The sequence below is a fragment of the Lathyrus oleraceus genome, chromosome 5, assembly GCF_024323335.1.
Source record: "Lathyrus oleraceus cultivar Zhongwan6 chromosome 5, CAAS_Psat_ZW6_1.0, whole genome shotgun sequence".
In the NCBI taxonomy this organism is placed as follows: domain Eukaryota; kingdom Viridiplantae; phylum Streptophyta; class Magnoliopsida; order Fabales; family Fabaceae; genus Lathyrus; species Lathyrus oleraceus.
The window spans coordinates 481,297,997-481,313,028 of record NC_066583.1 but is presented as its reverse complement, the minus strand read 5'-3'; the positions used below and the strand labels follow the sequence as shown (position 1 = coordinate 481,313,028).

Sequence of the window (15,032 nt, the reverse complement as noted above, 5' to 3'; positions counted from 1 at the left end):
AAATAAAATCTCCTATTTGGATCTTGACTTGTATATAACACACAATCAAACTCTTCTACGTAATATTTACTTGAATTATGTTTCTTGAATCTTCTAATATCATCTGAAATTCTAGTTAACAGACTTTCGATGTCACGCGGGTTGTTATGACATCCAATTCTGTGCAGACAAGGATTATGCAAAAAACAGTAAGTGCAGTAAATAACACGAGTAATTGTTTACCCATTTCGGTCCAACATGACCTACGTCTGGGGGCTACCAAGCCAGGGAGGAAATCCACTATTAGTAGTATTAATTCAGACCTTAAACCACCTATTTAACTCTATCACTTAATACCTACCCAATGCAATTTCAATCTTACACGAAGATCAGAGTTCCTACTCACTCCCCCTCAATCACCTCAGTGATTACTACCTTTAATCAATATTAAAGACAATTTTGAAGACACACTTCAAACAACTCTTGATGGTGCTTAACAGCTTTAATCAAGATACATTGCACTTACGCTTAAAATCTTAGAGTGACACAACACTTACAACTCAATGAACAACCTATACCAATGCAATCATCTATGTGATAATAGCTTGGCTTACAAGATATGTCTAATACAAGACTCACAAAAATACAGCAGTGAAGTATGATGGACACACTAAATCTTCACGCCTCAAAATCCCCAGTTCTGAATGAAGGAATGACTTCCTTTTATATTGCAGTACTTGGGCCTTGTACTTGTATTCTCCTGAATTTAAGGACACGTGAGTTCCCCTAAATTCCATATCTATGTTACTAACAAATAGGCTATTTGTTAGGTTCATTAAATGTAGCTTGGTTGTTGATTTCCTGGATTTTCTCTCAGCTGTTGAATCCCTTAAGAATAGCCTGAGAAAAAGCTGAAACAGAAAAACTAAACAACCTACAATTTAGCATATGCTGTCAGGAATGAATGTCACAACATTCAGCTTGACATCAAGGTCCATATGCTAAGTCTGTTTTTCCTGAAAACAGACTGTACAAATTTGTTGAACTGTACAGGACCAATCTGTTCATTCTACAGTAACAGCTTACATTAATAAATGTCAAAGCATCCAATTTGACATTTACACATTTAGCCTTAAGTCAGTTCTGTTATCCTCTTGAAGAACAGACTGATAAACATACTGAAGTGTAGCAGAACACCACTCTGTCTATTGTTCAGTATATGCTGTCAATGATGAATGTCATAACATCCAGTTTGACATTCAGACAGTAGGCCTTATGCCAGATCTGGTATTTCCTTGATCACCAGACTGAAAATAAATACTAAGTTCTAACAGAACACCAACTGTTCTATTCCTCAGTATCTGCTGACAGGGATGAATGTCACCACATCCAATTTGACATTCAATAAATCTTGTATTAGCTAATCCTGCAGTAAACTACTCAAGTGTGTCATGACATCAGTCAAGACATCAGAGTACAGTTAGATATTCTAACCTACAATGCAGTCACACAAACACCTTCACAGCATGTCATGACATCAGTCAAGACATTAGAATCCAGCTAGTGTTTTACTATACAATGCAACCAATTAAACACCTACAAACTCTCCCTTTGGCAAATTTTTGGCTAAAACACTTTGATCCCACAACAGAGTTCATAGCAGCGGAAATCACACATCTAGCAGGAAATAGACCTAGCTAATACACTCAGAGTGGCAGCACACTCACACACATGGAAGCTAAATAAAAACTTCACACACATCAGCACTCAAACAGAAGTTGAATAAAAACTTCTAGTTGCAGCATACATATAGAAGTTAAATAAAAACTTCCTCACACATCAGCTGCATAGTAGGGGAGGGAATCTTGAATCTGTCATGAATATCTGTTTTAACAAGCTGATCTGTTGTCCTGGGGTATCACCTGTTACTCCCCCTTTTTGTCAAAAATGTTGCCAAAGCAACACTTTAAATTACAGAACCACATAAAAAACAGAATTACACACAAATGACAGAATTACATACTTGGCTTTACTTCACAGTTTCAACCAAGTTAACACCCACTTGATCTTGCTTCACAGCTTTGATCAAGTTGTCACGCCCTTTTGCTTTACAGTAGGTACCGCCATATCAGATGCCATGACTTTGTGTCTGACATCCAGAACCACTCCTGCATGAACAGTGTCCTTGAACTCCTGCAGGTGCATAGGCCTCCTCAAGTTAGGATATCTCCTTAACCTCTTGTTGCCACACTTGTTGCAAGTGGCATAGCTATGATTTGTTGACCAATCAGAGCATAGTTCCAATTGTTTAATAGGCAGAGATATTAAACAATACATCCCAACCATCATTGGTTGCTATAAGTTCTCAGAGAGACATATTCCCAGTTTGCCCCTTAAGTTTTCAAACTGAGTAGCATCCAGAGCCTTTGTAAATATGTCATCCAGTTGGAGTTCAGTGGCTACATGTTCCAAGGTAATCACTTTGTCTTCCACCAGATCTCTGATGAAGTGATGTCTAATGTCAATATGTTTGGTCCTGCTGTGTTGGATGGGATTCTTGGAAATTTTGATGGCACTGAGATTATCACAGAACAATGTCATGACATTTTGAGTGACATTGTACTTAGTGAGCATCTGTTTCATCCAAACCAGTTGGGAACAACTGCTTCCAGCAACTATGTATTCAGCCTCTGCAGTGGACAGAGATACACAATTCTGCTTCTTGCTGAACCAAGATATGAGATTGTCTCCCAAGAAGAAACATCCTCCTGATGTGCTTTTTCTGTCATCAGCACTCCCAGCCCAGTCAGCATCACAGTACCCAGATAGGACATGCTTGGAACCATGTGAGTACAACATCCCATAGTCACAAGTCCCATTGATGTACTTGAGAATCCTTTTGACTTGATTCAAGTGGCTCACTTTGGGCTCTGCTTGGTATCTAGCACACACTCCAACTACATAGGAGATGTCAGGTCTACTTGCAGTTAGGTATAGAAGACTGCCTATCATGCTTCTATACAAGCATTGATCAACACTAGGCCCTCCATCATCTTTGGTTAACTTTAGATGAGTAGGAGCAGGAGTTCTCTTGTGCCTAGCACTATCCATACCAAACTTCTTAACTATGTTTTTGGCATACTTGCTTTGGGAGAGAAATATAGAGTCCTCCATTTGGTTGACTTGCATTCCAAGAAAATAAGTCAGTTCCCCAACCAGACTCATTTCAAACTCAGATTGCATTTGGTGAACAAAATGTTTTACCATTTGCTCTGACATTCCACCAAAGACTATATCATCCACATAGATTTGAGCAATCATGATTTTGCCGTCTTCATTCTTCACAAACAAAGTTTTATCTATCCAACCTTTTCTGTATCCATTTGAGGTCAGAAATTCAGTCAACCTTTCATACCATGCTCTAGGTGCTTGCTTCAACCCATACAAGGCTTTCCTCAACTTGTACACATGCTTGGGTTGGTTAGGATCACAGAACCCTTTAGGTTGTTCCACATAGACTTCTTCATTCAAGTAGCCGTTCAAGAATGCACTCTTCACATCCATTTGGAACAGTTTAAACTTCAGAATGCATGCTACACCTAACAACAATCTGATGGACTCAAGCCTAGCAACGGGTGCAAACGTCTCATCAAAATCAACCCCTTCAACTTGAGTATATCCTTGAGCTACTAGTCTAGCTTTATTCCTAGTAATTACTCCTTTCTCATCAGACTTGTTTTTGTAGATCCACTTGGTACCAATGATGTTGGTCCCTTCAGGTCTTGGAACTAGCTCCCATACTTCATTCCTTTTAAACTGCTCAAGTTCCTCTTACATGGCATTGATCCAATATTCGTCAGTCAGGGCTTCTTTCACATTCTTTGGTTCAACCTTGGATACAAAATAGGAATTTGAGCTAATTCCCATTGACCTGGTAGTCATACCACTATTGGGATCCCCTATGATAAGATCCTTAGGGTGGTCTTTCTGAATTCTGATAGATGGCATTTTGGTGGATGCATCTACTTCACATTCAGGAGGAGGTTCCTGTACTTCTTCAGACTTGACTGGAATGTCTGTTGAAATGTCAAGGAATGTTCCAACACCCTCTATGACATCAATTCCTTCCTCTTTATGATCCACAATAACATTTATGGATTCCATCAGGACATTGGTCCTATAGTTGAACACTTTGTACGCTCTGCTGTTAGTTGAGTATCCTAGGAATATACCCTCATCACTTTTGGGATCCAGTTTCCTTCTCTGTTCACGATCAGTGAGAATGTAGCATTTACTTCCAAAGATATGAAAGTACTTCACCGTGGGTTTTCTGCCTTTCCATATTTCATACAGAGTGGAGGACGTTCCTTTTCTCAAGGTGACTCTGTTGTGAACATAGCACGCGGTATTCATAGCTTCGGCCCAAAAGTGCATAGGGAGCTTCTTTGCATGAATCATAGCTCTGGCAGATTCTTGAATAGTTCTATTTTTCCTTTCAACTATCCCATTCTGCTGAGGAGTTATAGGAGAGGAGAACTCATGACTTATTCCTTCAGACGAGCAAAACTCATCAAACTTGGAATTTTTGAACTCCGTACCATGATCACTCCTAATTCGGACAACACAACTGTCCTTTTCCCTTTGAAGTCTGATGCACAGGTCTTTGAAGACATCAAATGTATCTGACTTCTCTCTGATAAAGCTTATCCACGTGTATCTGGAATGGTCATCAACCACCACGTATGCATATCTCTTTCCACCCAGACTTTTAACCTGCATAGGTCCCATTAAGTCCATGTGCAACAGTTCCAGAACTCTGGAAGTTGTAGGATGTCCCAGCTTCGGATGTGACATCTTGGTTTGCTTGCCCACCTGGCATTCTCCACAGACTCTTCCTTCATCAATAAGCAGCTTTGGAATTCCTCTAACTGCTTCCTTGGATATGATCTTCTTCATTCCCTGTAGGTGGAGATGTCCAAGGCGTCTATGCCACAGCTTCACCTCCTGTTCTTCCTTGGCTGAGGAGCAGATTGTGGAGAAGTTTGAGACTTTAGGTTCCCACAGATAACAGTTATCTTTGGATCTGGATCCTCTCATAACTTCCTGATTGTCACCATTTGTCACAATACATAGCTCCTTAGTAAACTGAACATAGAACCCTTGATCACACAGCTGGCTTATGCTGATGAGGTTTGCAGTTAGTCCTCTTACTAACAGCACATTATTCAGTTCTGGAACTCCAGAGCAGTCCAGCTTACCCACACCTTTTATTTTTCCTTTAGCACCATCACCAAAGGTCACATAGCTGGTAGTGTGAGGTTGAATATCCACCAATAGATTTTCCATACCAGTCATATGTCTTGAGCAGCCACTGTCAAGGTACCAGTCTTCTCTGGTAGAAGCCCTTAGAGCTATGTGAGCTAACCTAGCATACCATTGTCGCTTCTTGGTGGGGACATTGTGCCTATATGTCTTATGCTTAGGTCTGTCATGGAGAGCTTGGTTAGGGTACCCATGAAGCCTGTAGCAGAAGGCTTTTATATGGCCAAGCCTACCACAGTGGTGACATCTCCATTGCTGGAATTTCCTCTTTTGATGATTACTCATCCTGGTTCCCTGATGTTGAGACATTGGGGGTGACCTTCGCTTGAATTTTTGAACTTTAGCCTTTGAGCGTTTGAGTTCGGCTGAGGATTTTTTCACAAAGCCTAAACCAGTCATGGTTCCAGACTTATGTCCCACCTTTAGGATCTCTTCCAAGGTGTCAGTTCCTTTATTCAACATTCTGATGGATTTAGTCATCTGCACTAGCTTAGATGTCAGCACAGATATCTCACCATTCAGACCCTCTATGACTTTCAGTTGCTTTTTATTATGAGCTTCCAGCTCCTTGATGCGCTTCTTTTGCTTTTCACCTTGTACACGAACTTCTGCACTGGTGACACGTAGCTCCTTATATGATGTAGCAAGTTCATCAAGGGTGAGTTATGGCAACTACGGTGGTTGGAGGTGATACATTTAAACTTTCAATTTTCTGGACCAGAGCATCCACTTTTGCATTAACATGATCAAGGTTACTTATCTCGTACATGCCAGTTTTCGTTTGAGGTTTTTCCACCATTGTTCGTTCGCTTCCCCACTGATAGTGGTTTTGAGCCATGCTTTCGATAAGTTGGTAAGCATCAATATAAGGTTTGTTCATTAGTGCACCACCTGCGGCGGCATCTATTGTTAACCTCGTGTTGTACAAGAGACCATTATAGAAGGTATGAATTACTAACCAGTCTTCTAAACCATGGTGTGGACAAAGTCTCATCATGTCTTTGTATCTTTCCCATGCTTCAAAAAGAGACTCGTTATCTTTCTGTTTAAATCCATTTATCTGGGCTCTTAACATAGCTGTTTTGCTTGGCGGAAAATATCGAGCAAGAAAAACTTTCTTCAACTCGTTCCATGTGGTGACTGAGTTGGAAGGAAGAGATTGAAGCCATCTTCTAGCGCTATCTCTTAGTGAGAAAGGAAAAAGACGAAGTCGAATTGCCTCTGGAGTGACACCTTTAGCTTTAACAGTATCAGCGTCTTGGACAAATACGGATAAATGAAGGTTAGGATCCTCGGTAGGATTTCCAGAGAATTGGTTCTGTTGCACTGCCTGCAACAGTGAAGGTTTGAGTTCAAAGTTGTTTGCTTCGATTACGGGTGGAGCAATACTTGAATGCGGTTCATCTTGCGATGGAGCGGCGTAATCTCGAAGAGCACGAGCTGGTTCTGCTATCTCGGGTATCGAAGGGAAAATATTTTTGAAATCGGGAAGTTCTACAGGAGGTAGATTGTTTGCAGCACGATATTCCCGAATTCGTCGTAAGACTCGGAGATATAGTTCGATATCGTTGATTCGTAAGTAGAATGGCTCGCCTTGTGAGCGAGTGCGTGGCATACAAATCAACGAAAGAAAGAAAAGAAAAAGAAAAGCCTTAGTCTCTACAGCGTAACAGAAGAGTTACGATATCGACTAAATAAAAGTCCCCGGCAACGGCGCCAAAAACTTGATCGCGACTTTATGAGTCGAATTTGGGGTACAAACTGCAAGTGCACAGTTCTATCGCGTAGTTTTAAAAGATATCGATCCCACAGGGACTTATGAATCGATATACCGTTATCTAAGGTTACTTCGTAAAGCTAAGGCAGGTAATACTTTGATTGTTTGGGGGAAAAACTAAAACTAAAATAAGATCTAAAATAAATATCTAATAAGCGGATATCGGTATGCAGTTCGTCGTAATTAGGGAATCAATTCTTTATTGGTTTCTTGGTTTTAAAATAAATCTTTTCAGTTGACGCTATTGATTAAAAGTTTTATCTCAAACTCTCGCTCTGTTGAATAAACTATGATTTTATATTAACGTAGCTGTCACTTATAGTTAAGTCAAAAACCACTTTTTGAAAACAATAGAATCCGTAGAAACTCTTTTTAAGAAAACACTAATCGTTTAAACACCCTTATCTCAAACTCTCGCTCTGTTGACTTAGGTTATATAATTAAATTCAAATGCTTAACTCTCGTCCTCACATTCAATCTTTAAAAATACTTTTTGAAAAAGGTTAGAATTTAATTAACTCTAAAAATTGCTCTCGCCCTGATCTAGAATTAATGTCCAATTTACACTGTCCAGTCAAAACCTCAAACTCTCGCTCTATTGATTTTAACTTCTTTATGTCTTTTACTTTCATACAAAAACTTTGTTATTAAACCTGTAAATTGAGACCGTAAAAAGAGTGATTTTAATTTTAAACTTAATTAAACCAACTTAGTTTTGATTCCTTCATTCCGCTTACTTTACATACCGATACCTAAGTAAATCAGCCAGACATGCTAAACAGACTTAAATAAATATCATGCATAAACAGATTCATCTCAGGCATATAATATAAATAAACAATAAAACAAAGCATATATAAATTCAAACAATAATTAAAGAACCTGAGAAATTAAATAGCAGTCTTGAACACTCCACCACAGGTCGGTTGGATCTGTTCTTGAATTCTTCAATCAGGCAGGAAAATAAAAGCGAAGGAATAAAAAAACTAGATTCTAACGTAAGGTTAGATCCGGTAAAAGGTACACAATAGTTTCCGGTGTAGAAACTATTGTGCGAAAAATTAATTAAATGCTAGAAAAGAAAATAGAATTGCAAAAGAAACAATATAAAAATTGTAAAAGTAGTACTGTAAAAATATGCTTAAGCTGCTGGAAAAAGAAAAATGCGAAAAAGCGAAAGCTGGAAAAAGTGTGGAAGTGTGGAACCGCTGCAGGGTTTACAAAGCTGATATTTATACTGGTACTTTCTGTAACGGTTTCCAAAAGTAGTCCGCGTCAAGGGGTCTTCACGTAACGAAGGGTTAGGCGTGCAAATAGGACTCAACGTCTCTGAAGGCAAAAATATAGGGGAATGGTGTGACGTCCGTCACACCATGTGTGACGCTCGTCACAGGAGTGTGCAAGGTGTGACGCTCGTCACAGGCACAACGCCTGTGCCTTTTTTGGGCTGGGCTTTGGCTTTTGATATTTGTTTCCAAAAACTTCTTTCTGCACCTCCTTTTCTTCCCTTTTTTACTTGTGCTTCAAATAAACTACCTGAGATAAATAGAAAGGAAATACCGAGTAATATCGAGTAAAATGAAATAAATTGAAGCAAATAATAATATAATTTAATTGAATTAAGTCCTAAAATGTGATATAATTTCATGTTATCACCAAGACAAAAGAAAGGATAAGATATGGTCATCGCAACCAATATCAGGGTTCGGGAGTCGATTACGCAAGGGGAAGGTATTAGCACCCCTCACGTCCGTTGTACTCAACGAGAACCATTAGGTCAGTTGTGTGCGTTAATGTTAGTTAAAATATTAGGCTTTTCGAATTATTAGGTGGGAAAGAAAGAAAGGATGAGAAGAGAATGTTTTTGGATTTTTGACGAAGGACTAAACCTAAGTTTTTTATTAGTGGGCCTGACAAAATTTAAAAATCCCGCTCCTACGTATCTCAAAAGAGAAATCAAGGCTTACGTAGTTCTGGGTAGAAAAATGTTTGTTGGTCGATTTTAGCGAAATCTATACTGTATTAATCGACGAAAACATTGTTTTACCCAAAACAGATGAGGAGTGGACGCATACCACAAATCGAACGGATTTATAAATCTACATTCGGAAAAGCGTCATTTATCTCTACTCAACAATCGTGGCCGAAACATTGTTTTGCATCACCTTAAGACAATATATCTTTCATTTATGAAAATGGTTTTGATTAGTCGCACGGCGGCGAGAAAAGAGTTTGATTGGTTGGATGTATTTTGAGTGATGGCGAGAACTTGGATGAGCGAGATATACGTCTCGAATCCTAGTCTCAGGAGTGCACGGTATACACCATGTTCCATTTCCATCTTTATTGAAAGAGGTTAAGATAGGAATTAAGTATTTTTGGAATTTGATTGAGAAAGGGTTTGAAGAAACCGTATTGATAATTTTAGATGATGGCGAGAACCAAGATAGGCGAGGCATACGTCTCGAATCTTAACCTCAGGAGTGCACGGTATACACCATGTTCCATTTCCACCTTTATTGAAAAAGTATTAAATAAGAATTAGGTATTTTGAGTTTTGTTGTGAAAAATGACTTGACACTAGATCAAGTATTGATGGACGTTTAAGAGAAATTTGAATGAGTGTTTGAGAGAAAACAAAGTGGATAAATTTGGATGATGGCGAGAGCTAGGATTGGCGAGATATACATCTCGAGTCCTAGTCTCAGGAGTGCGCGGTATACACCACGTTCCACTTCCATCTTATTGAAAAGGTCTTAACTATAAATTAATATTTTTTGAGTTTTTATTAGAAAAAATGGCTTGACGTTGAAATCAAACGTTTGATGAAAGTTTGAAAGAAATGGAATAGAATAGGAGGGAGAAATGAATTGGTTTGTTTATTGAGAAAATACTCGACGTTGGACCGAGTCAATATTTTTGTATTTTTTGGAAATGGTTGATGTTATTCTTGTGTTAGTATCTAACTAAACAGTCAAACAAATAAAGAAATAAAACAGTACAAAATTATTACACATCGGGGGAGTGGGGTACATTTTGTCAAATGAGGGTTCAAAACCATGAAATAATTAAATCGGGCCCAAATAACAAATGATGCAAAGAATGAGTGTAAGTGCAAGAGAACTGTCTCATTGTAAGAAAATCCAAGAGTAAGCCATGTGAAGAAAATAAACAACATAACAAGTTATATTTACAAAACACTCAAAAATTGAATCAAAAGGAGTGAAATTGGGATTTGCACGGATGGAAATTGAGGGACATACAAAACCTAAATAATGTGCTTAAAGCCGGTTTACACATATTGAAATGTCATATGCGATTAATCATAACGCGGCGAAATCCTATGGTTATCTCGATAAAATAATCATGGATAAACAACATAAGAGTCGTTGAATCCATAAATTAAAGTCGATGCTTTGCCAATTAAAATAAATAAAAGGTGTAAATACTAAAGAAATAATAAGTGTGAGAGAAATTGGATTAAAACATAAATGTGAGTAAATTAAAAAGAATAACTTAAAAAGAAAATAAAATGTTGTAAAACCAAATATGCCACACACGGGTATCGAACCCGCTACCTAAATGGGAATGAGGAGACTCCACACCCATCCGGACACCAGTTGTTTGCTTTAAAACCAAGACCAAAAACATGTTGATACTAACCAAAACCTTTCAAAGAAAAGTAACAAACAACAAAGCCAACCGTGGGCCGCTGGACTATGCTTGACTAAGGCCCACGAACCTAAGCTTCAGACTCGGGTTGGTGGAGGCCCATTCCGGATTCTCGGCCCAACACAAAAGAGCTGATGGAAAGCCAAAGGGCAGCGTGACCTAGCCGCATGGCTGTCTTGGTCCAAATGAAAGAAAAAAAAGCTAATAATGACTGATGATACGCAAAACGAAAAGGCTATGCATTGGGTTTTGTGGATCTCACAGGTATCGATCCAAATACCACATGTCATTTAAAATAAAAGCAATGTATCGGTTCGAAAATAAACAAAAGGGGAGCATCAAGAGCCACGAATGATATTCGATTCCCGTTTCTGGAAAAAAATCCACCTTCTTTCTCAAAGATCACATTTCATTTTTTGAACAACAACAAAAATTCAACAACATAACACAATAAGAACACGCAAGGAAGACAATCATGAAGCTACATCAAAGATGAGAGATGGATCGAAAATGGAACTAACCAGTTGCAGCTGGATCGACCGACGAAAGCGTAGGTAATGTTCTTCCTGAATCCTTCTAACTTATGATATCGTTTCTCTTCTGAGTGGAATCCGGACTCCCTTGGGGTTTTTGTTGAACAATTTTCTTCCTCTTCCGCCTCTCCAATTTTTCGTCGCCCTCCTTACTGATTTGCTTTCTCTATTTATGTTCTGCCGTTAGGGTTTGGGATTGGTCTATGGAGATCAAAAGGGGTCTCTGCAAAATCCCTTTAGGGATTCTCAGTTTTGGATTTCCCTATTCGATGCTAAATCAGAAACGGTAATATGAACTCCTGTTTTCTCCCTCTGTTTTGTCTTAATGCCAATTTGAGAATTTTTCTGAAATTTACTGCCTTTGCTAATTGCTTGTGTTTTACCGCAGTGAAAGCTCTTGTAACCTTGAGGTTGTGGATGCTGCATTTGAGGATGAGGATGAGGCTCGACATAGGCATCTTTGTCCAGGGTATTTGTTGCAAGTCGTTCCACGTTTTGACCCGGCTTAGGTTGCAAGTTTATTCCATCTTGGTGTGTTTTTGTGTATCACGATTTTCCATTGATTATGATGTAACAGTGTTTAATGGATGTAAAATGTTGGCAATGTTGCAGGATTGCGCTATAATGAGAGGCCAGATATAACATCTTCGTTTCTTGTTGTGGAATTGACTTGTGAAAAGAGACTGAACACTCTCGAGCTTCTTTCCATCCGGAAATGTTTGTCAAGAATGCATCAATTCAACAATGTGATCACTAATGCTAACAAGCCATTCCATCTCTCTCTGCCACATTTCTTTCTTCGTAGTTCACACTGATCTTGTGTTGTTATTGTAGCTTGCATAATCGCATCAACTCCGCTTCTACACAAGCTTGAGATCAAGACATACCGTAGTTTTGTTATCTTGCTTCTATCAATGGTGAGTTATTTTCCTTTGCTGCAATTTGTATTCGTCTATGAACTGATACAATTTCCGACCCTGCAGTCTCTACATCATTCAAAATGTCATGAGCAGACTCAAGCCATCCCATCTCAATGCAATAGGTGATCATTCCATTTTCTTCTCAGTTTAAACACATAGTCCCTCTGCAATAGCTTAGGCTCTTCATGTATTTTTTTAACACACTCTCCAAATTAGTTGATCCGAACGTGATAAAGTAAAGCCTTTGTAAATGATTCCTAACATTCTGTTTCTTTGATTTATCTGATAGGTTTGACAAATGGAAGATTTGATGCGTGAACTGTGCTGTTATTGCAGGTTGCGTGTCAGATACCGTATAGTTCACCCGAGGCTGCTGCACCATTGACAATTGAGTGGTTGGACTGAACTTACGCATCAAAATTCAAATAGAAGAGAAGTTCACTGAACTGCTGTTGACAGGATTCGGCAATTGCAGGGTTAGTGAAAGTCAGTGTAACGTTTTTGAACTTAGGCTCGAGTTGTTTAGTTTGGACAGAAAGCACAGTTTGGACAGAAGCACAGGTGAATGTACTGCATTTGTTATGGTCTTTTTTTGTGTTCGGAAATGATGCATGTCCTTATTGCAAGGGATTCTTGGCCATGCAGTGTGAATTTATATGGATTTGCAGCATGTTACAAATTTCATCTTGACGTGAGCTGAACTGAGTTGGTTTTTTTTGAACTGCACGGGCTAACTTCTGGCAGGATAGCAGTGTAGATCAGTGGTATGCTGCTGCAAGATCACCAAATATGTCGGCGATTCTACTTGCTGCTGACCCATGTATTCGTCTTTGGCTTTGGTTTACAGCAAGGCAGGTTTTGGTGTGAACTGGCCCTTTTGGAATATCAAATTCATTAGCCTTTTTCTTCAACTTTTCAACTTGTTCTACTGTGAATTTCAATAATCCAGCTCTCATACTCTTGTTTCTTTCAATATTTGCGTCAGATCTTCCAAGAATGAATGGTGGTAACAGTTGTGGTAATGATGAACCAGAAAGGATTCCAATCTTTTGATGAGAACTCTAAAACATCTTTGGTTCCTGGATTCAAGCTCAATGCACCACAAGCTCCGTAAAGTAGTGTCATGATGCCGCCGGCATTTGGAGGGCATGGTCCAATGATTGGCTTATATACAAGACCTTTAGATGGAGACATGACAGGAACTAACCATTGGTTTGGTGGCGGTGGGTAGACAATGCTTGAAGATTGTTTGGATAGGCAAATGGAACTTGAACTTTTATCTGCAGAGACTAGTGTAAGATTTCCCAAATGATGATTGCCGTAATATGAAAGCCGGTTACGTCCTTTGCTTATGTTGTTCACACAAGGAAAAGGAATGTTCCCAACTGCACTGTTTTTAATATCCTCGGAAGTGGAGGCTTTCTCGGACTTGCTGTCATGTTTAAAAACGATCAATGGTTGTTCACTGATTCATCATAAGCTTTGTTTTTAAACAAGAATCCTTCTTTTGTTGGTTCTGAATAGATGAATTTCGGTAAAACAGGTTTTATGCTGTTTGTAAATTTATCTTTTAGAACTATGTCTGTTGGATAGGAGATTCCATTGAAAGCTCCAAGACTGTTATTGTAGTCCAAAGTTGAAGAAGGACTTTGACATTTAGTAACAACTTTTGAAACCTTTTCCTCCATTTTCTGCTTAAAGCTATTATTGTTGTTATTATTATCACATTGTTTGGTTCCAATGTTTGAGGATTATGAAGGAACAACTTTAAGATTGATGTTGTTGTTGTCACTCCTTGGACACCCTCCGCATCTTAATGTCTCCAATGAATGGCAGTGCTTCACAAGTTCAGATATACCAATTGCAGTAATTTTGGTGCACCGACTTATGTCCAGAGCTTTAATGAATCTACATACTTCAGCTGCTTTTATGAAGCCAAAATCCGAAACATCTGAGCCAGAGACATCAAGGATTTCCCAGGAAGCATCACCTAACGCAATCAAGACATCATCACTCAGCAACTTTCTTCGTCTAGCAATAGCTGCCACTGCTAACTTAATATCACCCGGCAAGCCGATAGCAATCTTTTCCAAATCTTCAATAATATCCTCCAAATGTCTTCCAAGAACTCCAATGCAAAGGTTGACTAGACTTTGAGGCTTTTTCTTCTTAGATAGAAATCCGGGAAATTGAGGATGGTTGATTACTGCAATGGAGGACTTGGATTTGAAATTGGATGGGATTGGGATTAGATGTGAATTATGGTTATATCTTGGTTGTGATTTTTTTGATGAAATTTGGGAATTGGTTGTAATGTAGAAGTTAGTTGTAGGATATGGATGTGATGCATTGTTATGCTTGAATGTTAAATGAAAATGTATGTATGAAAACGAGTTCGGAAATGTTTGAAAGTTAAATATTATTGAATGTTATGAAATGTGTGTATGTGCTATTTTGATTTGAAATGAACTATGGATGTAAAATGGATCAGGTTTGGTTATAAAATGGATATGGATTTTTAGGAATAATCCGAGACTAATCAAAATGTCAATTAAAAATCAAAAAAAGCCAAATAAAACCAATTAAAATCAAATTAATCTATAATTTGTTAAAATTACTTTGATGTCAAATTCTAACATTTATTTGGAAATTAAAAATCAATTAGAATTTGAATCATTAGTAAAATAACAATTAAGATTAAATTGAAATTTGGAATTAGACTTAATTTGAAACTAAAATTGAAAAAATAAAAAAGAGTCAAATATTTAGAATCCATTTCATAATCAAAACACCATGATAAAGAAAAACTAAATAATGACCAATGTTTAT

The 15,032-nt window shown here is 38.3% G+C and overlaps 1 non-coding gene across 1 annotated transcript; it reads left to right on the top strand.

Moving 5' to 3' along the window:
* Positions 1–6,269: 6,269 nt before the first annotated feature.
* On the top strand, positions 6,270–6,376 carry LOC127090189 (small nucleolar RNA R71). Its single transcript, XR_007791717.1, has one exon. It is a non-coding gene; the product is annotated as a small nucleolar RNA R71 (small nucleolar RNA).
* Positions 6,377–15,032: the final 8,656 nt, after the last annotated feature.